Source organism: Microtus pennsylvanicus, chromosome 14, assembly GCF_037038515.1.
Source record: "Microtus pennsylvanicus isolate mMicPen1 chromosome 14, mMicPen1.hap1, whole genome shotgun sequence".
NCBI lineage: Eukaryota > Metazoa > Chordata > Mammalia > Rodentia > Cricetidae > Microtus > Microtus pennsylvanicus.
In genome coordinates, this window is record NC_134592.1 from 38929607 (window position 1) to 38941799 (window position 12193).

Here is a 12193-nt window from a genome sequence, read left to right on the forward strand (position 1 = left end):
TGAGAGAATACATTTCTCAGCTTCCCTTGGAGACTCTGAGGGGCCATATCCCATCTTCCTCTTTAGCCATCCGCACACATGAGTGACAAGGATGCCCCCTCACTGTGAATAAACATGGTCGGACCAAGTCTTTCTGCTCTCTCTCTCCTCCTCCTCCTCCTCCTCATCATCATCATCCTCCTCCTCCTCCTTCTCCTTCTCCTCCTCCTCGTCCCCACCCATCTCTCTCCAGACCCTGCCTTCAAAAAGCCTGCTAAGTTGGAGCTCCTCCCCCTGGGATGCTGGGGACCAGGCCTACAGAGCATTTAAGACCTGGCCCCTGACAGATACCTGTGATTTCTCTCCTGCCTCCCCCAAGAATCACCTGGGAGTTGCTTGGTTCTGTTTATCAAATCTGGTTTTATTAATTTGACTGGATTTAGCTTATTGAATCAACAGAGGAACCCACCAACCGGGGATTTTCAAAATACTTATCACCTTGGTGATAGGTCATAATAAATACTTAATATTACTTGTGTTTGTTTTATGTATTGATTTTCTATACAGCTGTGTTTAAAGGGGATTAGAGAACTATGTAGGAGCTGGCACACTGGCAACCATTCCTGTTCCTTCCTACATCCCCAGCATGATGTGGGAGTGTCATATATCAATCTGTTGATTTCATTGGCTAAGCAATAAAGAAACTGCTAGGCCCATTGGATAGGCCCACCCTTAGGTGGGTGGAGTAAACAGAACAGAATGCCGGGAGGAAGAGGAAGTGAGCTCAGACTCCACAGCTCTCCTCTCCGGAGCAGACACCTCAGAGAGAGACGCCATGCCCCAGCTCCGACCCAGGATGGACTTAGGCTAGAATCTTCCCGGTAAGACCGGTGCTCACAGATTATTAGAGATGGGTTGATCGGGATGTGAGACTTAGCCTAGAAGAGGCTAGATAGGAATGGGCCAGAGCAGTGTTTAAAAGAATACAGTTTGTGTGTAATTATTTTGGGGCATAAGCTAGCCGAGTCGAGCCAGGCGGCTGGGGTTTTGGGGACCCAGCCCCGCCGCCGCACCTATTACTACACCAGCAGACATTGCTAACCATAGAGCCATATCTAAACAAGTTCAGGTACACAGTTCCCTCCCCCCCTTTCTTCTCTCCTTCCTTCACTCTTCCTTCCTCCCTCCCTCTCCTCTTCCTTCCTCCCATGTTTTCCCCTTTCCTTTTTGCTTCCCTTCTCCTCATCCCCTCCTCCCTCCTTTCTTTATTGTATATCCATATGTTCTTCTATGTATGTACATATGCATAAATGCACACACGTGTGGAAGTCAGAGCTCAACATCATGCTGCTCCTCAATGAGTTCTTTACCTTATTATTGAAAGCAGAAAAAGGAGATTTATTCGATGTGCTCACAGTGGGAAGAGAAACAAAGAGATCTGATGACGCCCCTAAGCCCATCTTGGGGGTCCTGACTTAAGGGTAGGGCTTGCACATTAATTTCTTAATATCTATTTTCATCTATTTATTTAGAGCTAGGTCTCGCTATGTAGCCTTGGCTGGCCTGGAACTCACTGAGATCTGCCTGCTTCTGCCTCCCGAGTGCTGGGACCACACACACCTTCGTGGGTAAGGTTTAAGTAGAAAAAAAAAAGAGCTATCCATAACTAAGTTATTCCCCAGGTGTGGTCCCCTGTCCACCATTGTCTCAATTCTTGATCTCTCAGGTACGTCAGTCTCTCCTGCAAGGTCAGCAGACAATTTTGAAAAGTTTGTACTCCTAGCCGGGTGGTGGTGGCGCACGCCTTTAATCCCAGCACTCGGGAGGCAGAGGCAGGCAGATCTCTGTGAGTTCGAGACCAGCCTGGTCTACAGAGCTAGTTCCAGGACAGGCTCCAAAGCCACAGAGAAACCCTGTCTCGAAAAAAACAAACAAAAAAAAAGTTTGTACTCCTCTGCCATCCCCCAAGGTTCCTGCCATGTCTTTTCCCAGCAGGAGCCCCCTCAGGAAATAGTAATTTCTCGGGTTTGATTCATTCAGTCAGCTGAGAGCCAAAGGAGGGAGCGCAGTCTCATTAGAACACCATCATTCCTGCCAGCCAGGCCGGGTACTCTTCCCAGCCCTTTATTTATAATGCCCCAGTTCGAGGTGAAATATGGCCGTGCCTGAGACATAGCATAAACAGAACACAAGGAGATGCCAAGGCTCGACCCATTCATTGTCAGGAGAGGGTGCATGAGAACCATTTCTGCCCGGCCTCCTGACTTTTAGTTATTCTTGGAAGGGTTGGCACAAGCAGCTCCATCTCTTCAGAGATTCAAGATCTCAAGAGTATCTGTTCTGACCCTGGACATTTTTGTTTACCCTCTGAAGACCCCTGCCTTCTTGGGTGTAGCTGAGGCTGCCCACTTTGCCCTTCTTCCAGACTAAATCGTCCTCAAGCTTCCTTCTGAGTTCTGTTTCCAACGAGACTAAGAACCCATAACAGGAATTAGTTGCGGTGGCACACACCTTTAATCCCAGCACGCAGGAGGCAGAGGAAAGCAGATCTCTGTGAGTTCGAGGCCAGCCTGGTCTACAGAGTGAGTTTCAGGATAGCCACGGCTACAGAGGGAAGCCCTGTCTTGGAAAAAAATAAAACAAAACAAACAAACAAAAACAAAACAAAAACCCCACTAATCCCCAGCAGATGCTTAGGTGTTAAAATGCATTGTGTCATCACACAGCCCAGAGTTTCCCCTCTCAGCCATCAGGGTCTCTCAGCTACCCTGAGGTTCAGTGATTCACTTAGATTTACTGGCCAGAAAGTCCAGGGCATCTGTCTTCCAGCACTAGCACTAGCCAGACTACCATGCCTGGCTTTTACACAGGTCCTGGGATCTAGGGCTCAACTCAGATCTTCACTTTTTCACAATGAGCCCTTATAGACGGAGCCATCTCCCCAGCTTCTGCTCTGTTTTTAAACAAATAATCTTCCCGTTTTCATTAGTCATTGGAGATCCATCATGACAAGAAAGACAATCCACTACCAGGGAAGAACAAGTTTTGTTTTTTTTTAACACATCTATTATCTGAATCGGGTTAACTCTCCTCTTATAATAATAACGATAATAATAATAGTGATAGCAACAACCAATCAATCTTTCATTTTATTTGCCAAGACTTGTTTTGAAATGTGACACCAAAGGGAGAGAATGAAAGTCGGGGAGGGGGCCAGAGGTCAGCAGTCTCATTCTAGCGCCGGGCACGGCATGTGACAAAGCAGTGGTGTCTTGTGAAAGGTACCAGTTATTCCTCCTGGGGCCGTGGGTATCGTCTAGCTGGAGAGGGACAAAGGACAATCTGTCTTTTGCTTGGAACAAAAGCCTTGACCTTGCATCGTAAGTGAGTACTGACTCTTCATTCAGCTGCCTCTTCCTAGCCCAGCTCTAAAAAAAAAAAAAAAAGACTTCCTGTTCTTCACTCTGGGGGTTTTGCTACTTCCAGAGCCTCATGGGGCCCAGGAATGTCCATAAGTTCTGTCCCCTCTGGATCTTCAGCTGCTGGGCTAGGGCAGACCTCATCAATGGCACCATCGCTGCCCCTCCTCGTGACCTCCTTGAGAGGCTGGTTTATTACTGAACTCACTATCATTTAGAGGAACTTCAGTGACGACGAACACGCCTGGGTGGAAATCACAATTGCAGAAGAAGGGTGGGCCCTATCTGCTGTCAGACCAGCAGGCAGCTGTTACTCCTGGGTCTCAGCTATCTCCTATCTTTCATAGAAAACTCAGTAACTGCTTTCAGGGGTTTGGAACGTCTTGAGTTTCCCTAGATGACAGTTCACGGCATAATTAAGGCTAGAGCCCCCCAGTTACGCTTTCCTGTGATTTGGGGTGTGATTTCTCAGAGATAGGACTTAAGGTGTTGTTATTTAAAAAAATGCTATGAAGTCCCAGATGGCAGCTGTAGGCAGGCAGCGGACTCTGCGAGCAGCCAGTCCCAAGGCAGAGACTCTCGGGTCCCGAGCAGGTCGCCCAAGATCCCTGGGCGGGTCACGAGCTGGTCCCGCCACGTGACGAGTGACGAGCGGGGAGAGACAGCTCGCGGCGGGCTTTTCTGTACTGCACCCCAGCCCTGTGTCCAGTCCCTGGGCCTGATAGAAACTCCCTCCCAGCCTTCCTCTCAGTTTTGCCTCAAGAAACACTCTCTTCTTCCTGTACTTTCTTTAAGGCTCACTAAACTGAAGTGCCTGGGCATTGCTGACGGCCGGTGATTTCAAAGGCAAAATTCCTCAGCAAACTCTATGCTTCTGTAGTGTTTGTACCTAAAATCTGGTGTTTACCCCAGGATACCCAAATGAACAGTTTCTGTTTCTTCTCTTTCCTGTTAGTCAGGCTGTGTAATTGCATCTGGAATTGCAAAGAACAAAAGTTATTTGTATTTCTAAGTACCGCCCACAGGTTCTCAATGACGGATAGTTGAGTTGAATGCAATTTATTTTAACTGAATTACACTGGCTTCAGAATAACACAAGATTCAGTATGCATACATTTCACAGTATGTTATGAAGATTATTCACTGGTATCACTCGAATATCAAAGCACCAACAAACACTTTCTTTTCTGAACCACATCCAGGTTTGGAATCCATGATGCTGTGCTTGCTGGGTATGGTGCCTGAAATCCCAAATTCAAGACCAGCCTGGATTACTAGTGAGTTATAAGCCAACTGGATCAACTTATTGTAATATTATCACATAGCTCAATGGGAAAGCACATGCCTAGCACGTACAGTTAAATCTCCAGCCATCATGAATCCTGTGGAAGAAACCTGTTGGGGTTTCGATCACACTATGAACCCTGAGGTTGCGTTTGCATTAATTAAATAAAATTGACCCTGGGTCATGAGGTTTAGCTAGCAACTCGTTGACGAAAAGTAATCATAGAGCATCGACGGGCATCTGGAGGAGCTAGAGAGCATGGGTTTTTGTTTGTTTGTTTGTTTGGCAGGGCAGAAGGATGCTCTCTTGGGGGTCTGTCAATAAGGTAAGAAGGTTAGCTAGGTGCTGCTTAACCTCTCTGAGCTAGCAGGTTTTCACCCCAGCCTTTGAGTCTCGAGTTTTATTTATAAATAGAATGATAGAGATTTAGTTAAAGCTGCCTTTAGCCACAGTGGCAGAGACACTGTTGTAAAGTGGTGGGAGACAGACCTTGGTAGGTCAAGGGGCCACCAGGTGGGTGAAGGCCCACAGCTAGTGAGGGACAGACACACCATGCAGACAGAGCTTATGTGGGAGTTTTATTAAGAGAAAGGGGAGTGGGGGAGGGAAGAGAGAAAGAGAGAGATACCGAGAAAAGGGAAAGAGGAAGAAGAGGCAAGGGCGAGCCTGCCTCTTCAGAAGAGCAGTGGGAATGGAGCAGAAATGGGCAGAGCTTGTCTCTCAAAGGGACCTTTTGCACCTGCGTATAAACCATGTAGTGACGTAGCAGCCATAGGACCCTGGGCTGGCCAGGATACTGCCTGGGTGTATCCTATCAGGCGACAGGGCCAGCATAATGTCTGAGTCCTAACAGCCAGTGCCTGTGGGAATAAAATTTCCACCAGCCTGCCACCTGAGCAGACAGGCTGCGGCCAGAGAAGCAGGCCAGCAACTGTGGGAGTCACAATCGCTGGCTGAAATAGCGGTAGATTAAGTCGCTGTCACCGTGCCGAAGATAAAACAACAGAAACCATGTGGTTGAATATCTGTGCTGTATGCATGGCAGCTGTGGCTGGGTTCCATAGTCATAGTTTTGTGACATAAAAATGGGTGGAAAATGGATGATTGAGATGGTTCACTGATGAAATGACTTGCCCCTAAGCCTGACGACCTGGGTTCAATCCCCAGAACCCACACAGTAGGAGAAAATGAACTCTTGTCCCTTGCCCTTTGATCTTCGGAAGCATGCCATGGCATGCCCCCACCCTATGTGGTGGGACAATGGTCTTTTATCCTGTCACTTGTGTTATTTTAATAAAAAGCTGACTTTTATACCAGTATATACCAGTAACCAGGCTGGAAGTATAGGCAGGGCGACCAGGCAGGAAGTGGGGGGGCGACAACAAGAACAAGAGAATTCTGGGAAGAGGAGTCAGTCTGCACTTGTCACCCAGACGTAGAGGATGCAGATGAGAATGCCTCGCTGATGAAAGGTACCAAACTATGTGGCTAACACAGACAAGAATAATGGGTTAAGATCTAAGAATTAAAAAGAAGTCTGAGCTAATAGGCCAACCAATTTATGATTAATGTAGACCTCTGTGTGTTTCTTTGGGACTGAAAGACTGCAGGACCTGGTGGGACAGAAACCTCTGTCAACAACCCCTCCTATACACAAACACAATAATAATAAATAGCACTTTTTAAGTGATAAAAATGAGGCGGTTTTAGAATTATGACTAAATACTATGTCAGTAGTGTGTCTAACAGAGATATCACGAAAACTTGAACTTAACTCTAAGTTTAAGATGGCTTTTAAATGTCAAAAGACACGTGGATCCTTCTAGAGACCTTTCCCACAGGCTTTACCATCCATTGTGATCATATAACCCACAGGGGCCAGTGGTGGTGGTGTGCACCTTTAATCTCAGCACTCTGCAGGCAGATCTCTGTAAGTTCAAAGCCAACCTGGTCTACATAGCAAGTACCAGGGACAGCCACAGCTACATAGAGACTCTGTCTAAAAAAAATAAATAAATCACACAATTGCCAGAGATTTGTATATACCATCCTCCCCACAAACTTACAAGATCTCCCCATTGTGCTGATGGGAAAGCAGAGCAACCCAGCTCAACCTCAGATGTGGTCAGATCAGTTCTGAACTCAAGCTGTGGCATCCATGCCCTGTGGTCCCCCACAGGCTGTACAGGAAGGTGTCAGGACTCAAATCTTCCCCGGGTAAGCCTGTCCTTGGATCTGGGGGAATCCAAATTCTCCTATATTTCACCCTTGTTTCTGCTTGGGTCTTCCAAGGAAGAGACTCCCAAATGTCAGCACTTGGCCACTGACTGTGAGTACCTGAAGTCGGTTCAGACTTTTTAGTTTAAATCGTTGCAGTATCTTAACTCATTCATATTTTTCAGGGCATAGCTCTTCTGAATAGTTTTCTTGATTATAAAGGTCCAAAGTACTTAGGAGTGTTCTCCAGTGAGGCCCTGATGATGCCATATATGGGAAAAGGAGTCAGGAATTTTGCTTGTCATTTCCTCACTAACATGCCAGCATTAGCCCATTGTGGAGGTACATGCCTGTGATCCCAGCACTGTGGAGGCCAGGCTGGCTCAGAAGCTTAAGGCCAACCCGGGGTACATGGTACAGCCCTCTTAAAATAGAAGTCCAGCGTCACGTTGTTTCTCTAGCATTTTCTCTCTCCTTTCCTCCTCCCTAATTTTTAAATTTTATTTTATGTGCATGAGTGTTTTGTTCACATGTATGTCTATGCACCACATACATGCTGGTATTCTCAGAGTTCAGAAGCAGACACCTGTTACAGGAATATTAGTTTACACTGTGAAGATGAGTCTCTGCATAAGGTGCCTCCTGATTGGTCTAATAAAGAGCTACATGGCCAATGGCTAAGCAGGAGAGATAGGTGGGACTTTCAGGCAGAAAGAGGAGACTCAAGATGAATCTAAGCTCAAGAGAGACACCATGTGAAGACACAGACAAGCCTTACACACAGAATAAGAGGGATATAAAAGTCACGTGGTAGAATGTAGGTTAATAAAAGAAAATATGGGTTAATTTAAGTAATAAGAGTTAGTGGGGCAAACCTAAGCTAAGGCCAAGCTTTCATAATTCATATGTCTCTGTGTCGTTATTTGGGAGCTGACTGGGGGACAGAGAAAGACTCACTGCAGACATCAGATCCCTTAGAACTGGAGTTAATGATGGTTATGAGCCGTCATGTGGATGCTGGGAATCAAACCCAGTGCTCTTAACCCATCTCTCCAGCCTGTTTTTTGTTTGTTTGTTTGTTTTAGCATTCTCCTGCTCACTGGTCCTGAGCATGGGGTAGTTTCCATGCAAAGCCCCGAGACGTTCATTCTTACTTACATGTGTGTGGACAAATCTCCTGGTATCCAGGCCAGCCTGAAAGGTCCTGGGGAGGCGAGCCCTCATGTCTGGGTGTCAGGGGCTCCTAATTTGGTATCATTCACTGAACACCGAATGCTTGGACTCAACTGGACCGTACAGGCCACTAAAGAAAGTATTTATACAAACCTCTTTCCCCATAAATATACTTTCCTGGCTTCCAGATAGCTTGGGAGTGGGGGTCTGAGTTCAAATTTTAATCCTTTCTAAGAACTGCCGCCAGTTACCCGAAGTGTTTGCCTCTTGGGAAGAAAACAGTCCTGATTTGTTTCCAAATCTGAAGAACTACTGATGTGTTGGCCACAAGCTGGTTCCTGGAAGACAACCAACACAGAATTTATTCTAAATCCAGGAGACAGCAGTGTTCTTTGGAAGCCAAGACTCAGCCTTGCTCTGTGGAAGCTACAGAGAGGCCTCTACCAAAGGGCCTGCCCTATGCTGCCCACAGAGAGGCACTGCTTTTACTTTGGACTAAACAGAAACACTGCAATCTGGCAGCAGGCCAAGACTGCTATGAACTGAAGAACTGTTGAGACCCACAGGTTGAGAACCACTGATTTAGAAGGACAAACTTATGGTTCTCAACTTGTTAAAACAGCTTTGCCATTCAGAGTCCCAATGTGAAAAGCCAAATTTTTTGTTTGTTTGTTTGTTTGTTTGTTTGTTTTTTCAAGACAGCATTTCTCGGTAGCTTGGGAGCCTGTCCTGGAACTAGCTCTGTAGACCAGACTGGCCTCAAACTCACAGAGATCCGCCTGCCTCTGCATTCAGAGTGCTGGGATTAAAGGCGTGCACCACCACTGCCTGACTCAGTTTGGTTTCTTGAGAGTATGTATGGTTTTTTTTTCCTTTTAAAAATCTCATTTGTGCCTTGGTCTGCACTTAATACAAAGAATGACTAGTTGTGTGAAAAGAGGGTGCATCGCTCAAGAGCTACTCACATCCTGACCCAAGCGCTCCCATGATGCCAGTTGCACCTGAGGTCTTGTCTGTGACTCTTATTCTATTAAGGTTTTATAAAATGGGACCAGCAAGATGGCTCAGCAGTTAAGAGCACTGACTGCTCTTGCAGAGGATCTGAGTTCAGTTCTCAGCACCCACATGGCAGCTCACAGTTGTCGGTAACTCCAGTCCCAGCTGAGCCGATGGCCACTCAGACACTGCGTCTACATGAGACACAGACACACAGTCAGTCAAAACATCCATAGCTATAAAATAAAAAGATTTTTTTTAATTTTGAAAAATGATAGTATTCTAGCCGGACTCGTCCTAATTATTACTTACAGTGGTTTTATAAAGAGAAACGTTTTCGTCATCGGCTATTTGGGTTGCCCTGAGATACAATTTGAAAAGGAAATTGCTGCCTACTGTTTGGAGGTTTGTCAGGGTTGAATGAGCACAGGAAAAGAGGCAAGTCTCAGAGGAACAGCTGTGCTCCTCAGGAAGCTAGCCGTCCAGGCATCGGGTGCTGGGTGCGGGCACTGACTCTCCAAAAAAAAAGAGATGGGAGCCCCCCCCCCTGTCCTCGTTGCTATGCAAGGACCGTCAGCCCACTGCTAAGACCCTAGTCTCTGCCTCACAGCCTTCCCTGCGTGCTCTCCTATCTTGTGACCCAGCTCTGCCCTGACTCCCTCCTTCAGCTCTTCAGCATGGAACCCACTTTTAAAGTTCTTGAGTTCCTCATGGACCTAGTAAGGCGCAGAGCCCTGGTCAGGTTATTAAAAAGTGACTGCATATAATCCAAGGAGATGAACTACTCATTTATCCTAACGGTCCTCCAAAGCACTCTACAGTATTTGTCTAAAGCAGTTTTTCTGTGGGTTGCAACCCATTTGAGGGTCAAATGGCCCTTTCACAGGGGTCGTCTAACACCATCAGAAAACACAAATATTTAGATTATAATTCATAACAGTAGCAAAATTATAGTTACAAAGTCACAATGAAAATAATTTTATGGTTCGGGTTCACCACCACATGAGGAACTGTATTAAAGGGTCACAGCGTTAGGAAGGTTGAGAAGCACTGGGCTAGAGCATCTTGATGGAGTATCATAGTGGAAAAGGCACGATAGGAGCAGGAGCAGCTGGTCACATGACATGTGCAGTCAGGAAACTCAAAGAGAATTCTGGTACTCAATTATGCTTAATTTTGATGTATTTTATATGCTTGAGTGGTTTTCCTGCATGCATGCCTGTGTGTCATGCATTTGCCTGGTCGCTGTGGGGCCGGAAGAGGTAGTCGGGTTCCCTGAACCCGGACTTACTGTGAGCTGCTGTGTCAGTTCTGGGCCCTTTGATCCATCCCCTCTTTTTAAATGATTCTGGAACCACAGTCCAGGTCATGGTGCTGCCCACCCTCAGGACTGGTCTTCCATTCTCAGTTATATCTTTCTGGAAACACCTTCACAGACTTAGCCAGAGGTGTTTTTCCATGATTCTAAACCGGGTTGACAGTGATGATGAACTAGCCCATCCATCTCCGGTGAGATTGTTTCATAGTTCCTTAATTCTATGTATCCTTTTGTCACATTCTATGGTGGTATATTATTTGTGTTTTAATAAATAAAGCTTGCCTGAAGATCAGAGGGCAAAGCAGCCACGCTAGTCAGCCTTACAGGCCAGGGAGTGGTGACACTCACCTTTAATTCCAGGACTCTCTGTGAGTTCAAGGCCACCCTGGGCTGTGCTAAGTCCAGAAAGAGATCCAGCTCACGTCTTTAATCCCAGTGTCCCAGCTCTAGGGAGGAGGAGAAAAGAGCGATGTGGTTAGGCGGAGAGAGGAATATAAAGGGGAAGAGACAGGAACTCAGTGGAGTGTGGAGTCTGAGGATTCCTGGAGACAGGATCTCGCCCTTTTGGTCTGAAGATTTGGTAGAGATAAAAAAGTCTCTCTAGTGGTTGGCCTCTTTGCTTCTCAGCTTGAACCCCATATCTGTCTCTGGGTTTTTATTATTCATGCTATAGCATTCTGTCTCCTGTGCTGGAACTTTGCACTTCCCCAGCAGTTTTCTGAATTTTTCATACATTAACACCTACTCCCTGTGCTGGAGGTTTTGTGGGTTCTGACCAAGGCAGACGCATGCGCTCATCACCACAGCGTCATGTGAATTGCTTCTCCGGAAGCCCCTGCTCTACCTATCCAGCCTTCCTCAGCCTAAGTCCTTAGAACCACTTCTCTATTTTTGCTGATTGGTCTGCCTTCTCTCTTTTTGCTTTGTTCTGAATATTATATACTTGGAATTATACAGTGTCTATAGGTTTTTCTGATTCCACAATATCTACTTCATATTCACTTGTAGCTTTTTTGTTGTTGTTGTTGTTGTTGTTGTTTTGTTTTTGGAACTTATTCTGTAGACCAGGCTGGCCTCAAACTCACAGAGATCCACCTGCCTCTGCCTCCTGAGTGTTGGGATTAAAAGTGTGAACTACCACTGCTTAGTCTGTATCTTTGTATCATTTGATAGATCATTCTTCTTATTGCCAAATAACACTTATCAACTGGCCTATTAAATGCCATCTTAGTTGCTTTGTTATCAGTAATTATGGAATAAAATTACTATGAACATAATATTTTGTGAGGATGGGTATGTTTATCTTCAAATTATCTACATTTTAGTGTGTGTGTATGTTTGTGATGATTGTGTGTGTGTGAAGGCCTTGTGTGTGTGTGTGTGAAATGCTTGTGTGTGTGTGTGAAGGCTGTGTGTGTGAGATGGTTGTGCGTATGTGCCACAGCGTGTTCATGGGGTCAGAAGCCACCTTTCCCTCCTCCCACCCTGTTGCCCTGTCTATTGAAGACCAGCTGGCTAGTGCACTTCTGACTGAGGCCTGTCTCTGTTTCCTGCCTTCTGCAGGAGGCTGGGATTAGAATTGCATACTGTCACATCTAGGTTTTCTACTGATTTCCGGGGAAGGAGCGCAGGTTGTCAGGATTGCAAGGCAAGTGCTTTTATGAACTGGCCCGGCCCTCTCAGCTCAGCTGTTTAGGTAGCGTTGGAAGGAGCTATCTTTGTCAGCTTGATTTGGAACAAAGGAAGGGAGGGAGGGAGAAAGGAAGGGATGAGGGGAGGAAGGAAGGGAGGAAATGAGAAAGGGAA